This window comes from Palaemon carinicauda, chromosome 10 (genome assembly GCF_036898095.1).
Source record: "Palaemon carinicauda isolate YSFRI2023 chromosome 10, ASM3689809v2, whole genome shotgun sequence".
Classification (NCBI taxonomy): domain Eukaryota; kingdom Metazoa; phylum Arthropoda; class Malacostraca; order Decapoda; family Palaemonidae; genus Palaemon; species Palaemon carinicauda.
In genome coordinates this window covers 157758149-157764336 of record NC_090734.1, presented here as the reverse complement: position 1 = coordinate 157764336, position 6188 = coordinate 157758149, and the positions used below count along the sequence as shown (strand labels likewise).

The window sequence follows — 6188 nt, the reverse complement described above, 5'->3', positions numbered from 1 at the left end:
GTAAGGAAAAGGGACACGTTCATTTCACAACTTAAATGCCTTAAGACTTGAAAACAAAGGTATACTCTTGCCTGCTCTATCATTATCTCCAACGCCCATTGACGGAAAGGGCCTCTGTTAGATTTCGCCATTCATCTCTATCTTGAGCTTTTGATTCAATACTTCTCCATTCACCATCTCCTACTTAGTGCTTTAGTCCTCAGCCATATAGGCCTGGGTCTTTCAACTCTCACGGTGCCTTGTGGAGCCCAGCTGAACGTTTGGTGAACTAATCTCTCGTGGGGAGTGCGAAGAGCATGCCCAAACCTCCTCCACCTACCTATCATTATGATCTCATCCACATATGGCCTGCTCTATAGCACCCTAAAAAAAATTTTCATTATTTTCCTTATTTTGAAGGAAAATTCTGCAGAGAGAGAGATCACCTGACAACAGTAATGTAACTGTGTCGAATCTTGCATCGATTATAACTGCGTATAGCAGTCATAGTGACATTTTGCATTTATATTCACAAACCAAAATATACTAGTTTGAAGAAAAAGTGTAATTTGCTGCTTAGGAGAAATTTGTATTGATTGCAACATTGCTGTATTGCAACCTAATAGCACCATGTTGCAATTTGGCAATTATATTCCCATTCAGTGAAAGTATATTATTGTATTTTACCTTTAAAAATGTTGTCTAATTGGCACAAAGTCCAAAGGGTTTTGCAACTATTGTATTAATTTTAAAACTGCTATATTTCAACTATATTATTATTATTTTCATTATCATCACTTGCTTAACAACCCTAGTTGGGAAAGCAGGATGCTATAAGCCCAAGGGCTCCAACTGGGAAAATAGGCCAGTGAGGAAAGGAAACAAGGAAAAATAAAATATTTTAAGAACAGTAACATCAGAATAAATGTTCCAAATATAAACTAAATACTTAAACAAAACAAGAGGAAGAGAAATAAGATAGAATAGTGTGCCGAAATGTACCCTCAAGCAAGAGAACTCTAACCCAAAATAGTGGAAGACCATAATACAGTCTCTGGTAGAGAGAACCTACAAAGTCCCTTGGGCAGTAGGAACTCCAATGTATGTCCTCGATATGTCTGCCCCACTTAAGGTATTATCTGAGCGTGAAGTATTCTGTACCTTGTCTCATTCATAAAGACAAGTGGTTATGGCTTTTTCTTCATAAAGGATTGCCACCGAATTGGTGAATATGAGAAAAACATTAAAAGTAAAATATTGTGAAAAAACTTGTAAAAAAAGGAAAACTATAACATCCACAAAGTCTTCAAAATAATGAAGTAATACAACAGTACGAGACTGAATATTAGTTCAAGAATCAAATTCCAGTAAAGGTTTAAAGGTCGCTCATGAATGGCAGAGGCAAGGGACAGTGACACTGCCCTAGCAATCAGGACAATGCCCTAGAGACTGACCATACATTATATGATCAGCGTCAAAGCCTTCTCTCCACCCAAGCTAGGACCAAGAAGGGCCAGGCAGTGGCTGCTGATGACTAAGCAGATAGACCTATAGGCTCCCCCAAACGCCCCACCCTTGGCTCACAAGGATGGTAAGGTTGCAGACACTAATGGCACTAAAGAGTCTGAGCGGGACTCGAACCACCGACTGGCAAACACCAGGCAGAGACGTTACCAATCAGGCCACAGCAACCTGTACGATTTTCATCGATACCAAGTTATAGATTATGTTGCGTATTTCCACGTAAAGTATTACATTTTCTATCTTTTACTAGTAACTCGAAAATAATCATATACAGTATTGCAAACACTGATGTTTCTAGTAGCAATTATTTTCGTACCTTGTCTCAGGAAACTAAAGGTTTAAAGGCTCATCATAAATGGCTGATGGAATGGACAGTGACAATGCCCTAGAGACTGACCACATATACATACGATCAGCGCCCAAACCCCATTTCCATCCAATCTAAGACCAGGGAGGACCAGGTAATGGCTGCTGATGACTCAGTAGGTACACCTATAAGTTCCCCCTAAGACCATTCATTAGCTTACAAGGATGGCGAGGTTGCAAACAATACACGTAACTGATGTTAGCAATAATACTATTACAGTACTCATTTTAAAATGTTCTGTTTGGTAAGCTGTTAAAATGGCTCAAATGGTAAAGAATCATATCGATAAAGGTTTAATTTTTCTTATACATTTAGTATATCCTCTGTATTTACTATATACTTCATGAATACTACCATAACTAAGTAGATATGATGACTACAATGCACTGCATGAAGTGCTCTAACAGTATTACTCCTTACAGGGACTAAAATAAATTTATTTTAGTGAGGCATACTTGCACAGACTCGCAGGGGTGCCCTTTTGGCTCGGAAAAGTTTCCTGATCGCTGATTGGTTGGACGAGATAATTCTAACCAATCAGCGATCAGGAAACTTTTCCGAGCTAAACGGGCACCCCTCGGAGGCGGTGCAAATGCCTCATTAAAAGAAATTAAGTATAGAAAAAAAAAGGTCTGGTCATAATAACTGGCTGCCACGTTACTTGAATACAAGTTGCATGATTAACGCACTAATATGAATTTGTGCAGTACAAGCTGCATGACCAACACAGAAAATTACAATTAAATTAAAGTCCAACGGGAGTGGGAACAAATCACAATGAGGCATATACAGCACTGTACCCTAATAAGAGAGGGCAAGTTTGGCAACACCACCACCAGTAAGGCTTTCACTTGAAATTTTTACTCTTTTTACATGATTATGTAAAAATTAACCCAGCATTTTTCTTTGCATTTTCTGCCTAATTACTACGTAGTGTAAGCTATCATTTTGACATTCTCTTTAACCCTTTTACTCCTAACGCTATTTGAAACTTTCCAACCCTTAACACCAAGGCATTTTTTTTTTCACACATTTTGCAATATACATTTTTAAAATTGCGCTAACAACCTATATTTTCGTTATAGAGAGGTCAGGTTGGTCTCATTATTTTGGAAAATGCCTGAAGTTTCTCAAAGTTATAAAAAATATGCAAAAAAATGTAAATTGCAGTTTTTTGAAAGGACGTACCGGTACTTCCATGGGGGTAAAGGGATGAGTTTTGTGAAATGTACCAGTATGTCCATTGGGGGTAAAAAGGTTAACAGGGCCATCATATTAGCTTACAATCAGTTAATTCCATGTACTGCAAACTACTATCTTTTGCTTTCTGCTATTGTTCAAATCATTACACACAATCAGACCCAACGTCTACTTTCCGCGATTGAACGACAGAACACTACAGGGAAAACAAATAAATAAATCCTTATTGCAGACTTCACGTGGAAGGGGACATAGTTATGGTAAATAAAATACTGTAGTAATTGCTATTTTTAATCGTTGAAACTACAAGTCGTACCCTCCAGTATTCCTTTGGTCAGGCTGAGGACAAAAAAAATCTCATTCACTCAGCCAAGCACACATCACTTATGAATCTGCACGACAGCATCAGCACACTGTACTTTCTCCTCTTCTCTACTTCACCACCAACATGTACAGTCAACAGTACACTAAGATATAAATGTTTTACAGTTAAGCATACAAGTACAGTTATTACAGCCTTTATCATAAGTCTCTATATTGGCATGGCATTGACAACTACACACCTTCCGTTCTTTAAACTGCGACAGATCTGCGGGTACAGACGGATTTAGAACTTAAAGGATATAAAAGTACACTTCTAAATATTTCCCCACCTTTCCATTATCGGCAGCAGGTTAACATGAAAAAGGAAGAGACTCCCAGAAATTATAACACGGTTGACCATGATCCAAAGTACGAGCGGTGCTGACAATTCAACGGTTCTTGGTATATCTTGACTGAAGTATTCTATCGCTGTGACTTTTATTTTTTTTTTTTGTCCTCTAATGATGAAATACGTTTTCAACCGACTTTTATTTTTTCGTCCTTTAGTGATGAAATATGTTTTCAACCCACAAAATGAATGCCTAGAAGCTGAAACAATGTTTGGCCAACTTTGTTATAAACTGTGTGTGTACATCCCTAAATACTTCTATATGCTAATACCTACTACAAAAGAGCCACTAGACTTATGTACACTGATTACAAACACAGCTACAATAGATAGTGGAATACGAATGAGAATGCACAAGTTGAATAAATGAATGAGCAAGCCAAGGATAAGTTAAATCAGTGAGGATCAAAAGAAATCTGATAACTGAAAATATAAAATAAATGTAATAATAGAGAGAGAGAGAGAGAGAGAGAGAGAGAGAGAGAGAGAGAGAGAGAGAGAGAGAGAGAGAGAGAGAGAGAGAATCTTTGCTGGCAATGAATACATTAATCTTAGAAAAGAAGCAGGGTATCTTTAATATGGTATTTTTACAATGCCGAATGAAATAGCAATAGTAACATATAAACAGGTACTTTCCACATGACTAAAAAACAAACTGAACTGTAATAACCTACCCTACAAGACATAGAGACAATGATAAATCTATGAGCTTGGAAATGGTAGCAACTCCTATCAATCAGTAGTCAATGTTTTACTTAAATCAACAAATGACATGTCGTCCCCTCAAAACACTGCTTGATATACATAAAAAGTGGTTCACTTTTCCATTATTGAAACTATGGTCACATTTGAAAAGACTTATAAACCCTCCTTTCGTGTACACTACGGGAAAGAAAAAAAAATTCATCTTCAATTTCAGATCAAAACAGGAAGTCTTCACAAAAATTCTTCTTAGCTTGCATCAAAAATGAAGCATTTACAATTTATAAAAATTGAACTTTTTAATTAACAAGAGGTCAAGTATCAGAAGCTGACGAGTATAACGAACTTGACTGTATCTGGTAGAGAGAGTTCAAAGATAATGAAAGATGGCAAAAAAACCACTACCCTCATCAACGGAAAAGGCATCTATCAAACTGCAATGTTACTACACTCTTAAAGGTAGGACTTACCTGGACAAGTTCACCAACGGCACTAAAACAACTTGTCAAGACCCTTATAATCTACAGAGGTGATAACTATGTACACAAAGGACTCAGGAAACATTTTACAATGGATTATATCATACAATAAAAAAAAAAAAATCGAAGAAAAAAAGATGTCAAACACTTTCAAGAAAAGAAGAACTTCAATGGTGAACAACACAGGAATAAATAAAAAGATAAAAAAGATACGTCCGAGGTCTCCTCTATTTTATGTGACTGCTGCCATCAGTAGAATTTCCCCTAAGTCTGAAAGCAAAAGAAGGAAGACATTACAATGTACCCTTGCTGTATATACATCATGTGAATGGTAAATAACCTAAGTTTAAAACTCACAAGTTAACATGCATACCGGCCAAATACACATAAGAAAAAATATATAAAACTTAAGTTTAATATTCACTCCTTACCAAAAAGGAGTGCACCTTCCATTACGTATCGTACAAAGACTATTCAAAGTATTATTAAAGAACTTTATACTAACAGCAAATTATTTATTTCATAGGATCCAAGTATCATGCAATTTACTCTTAATCTGCCTGACTTTGTGCCACTGGTTTCAAAGGATTAACACTAAACTAAAACAGTTCTAATTTGAACAAGATCTAGAAGCTGGACAGCTTGAGGGAAAAGAGATCACAGGGAACTTATCAAGCTGAAAAAGCCAAGAAATTTGCATGGGACACTGTAAATGCAGGGAACTTACTAAGCTGAAAAAGCCAAGAAATTTGCATGGGACACTGCAAAGGCTATACTGTATACAAGATCCAGCAGCTGGACAGCTTGAGGGAAAAGAGACCACAGGGAACTTACCAAGCTGAAAAAGCCAAGAAATTTGCATGGGACACTGCAAAGGCTATACTGTATACAAGATCCAGCAGCTGGACAGCTTGAGGGAAAAGAGACCACAGGGAACTTACCAAGCTGAAAAAGCCAAGAAATTTGCATGGGACACTGCAAAGGCTATACTGTATACAAGATCCAGCAGCTGGACAGCTTGAGGGAAAAGAGACCACAGGGAACTTACCAAGCTGAAAAAGCCAAGAAATTTGCATGGGACACTGCAAAGGCTATACTGTATACAAGATCCAGCAGCTGGACAGCTTGAGGGAAAGAGACCACAGGGAACTTACCAAGCTGAAAAAGCCAAGAAATTTGCATGGGACACTGCAAAGGCTATACTGTATACAAGATCCAGCAGCTG

At 37.4% G+C, this 6188-nt stretch overlaps 1 protein-coding gene across 2 annotated transcripts in view; it reads right to left on the bottom strand.

Moving 5' to 3' along the window:
* Positions 1-3348: 3348 nt before the first annotated feature.
* LOC137648907 (transcription initiation factor IIA subunit 1-like) overlaps positions 3349-6188 on the bottom strand; it is a 57953-nt gene continuing 55113 nt past the window's right edge. For both annotated transcript variants that reach the window (XM_068382080.1, XM_068382079.1), the window contains exon 12: positions 3349-5233. The gene's annotated coding sequence lies outside the window, so the exon portion shown is untranslated. The remainder of the gene's footprint in view (positions 5234-6188) is intronic.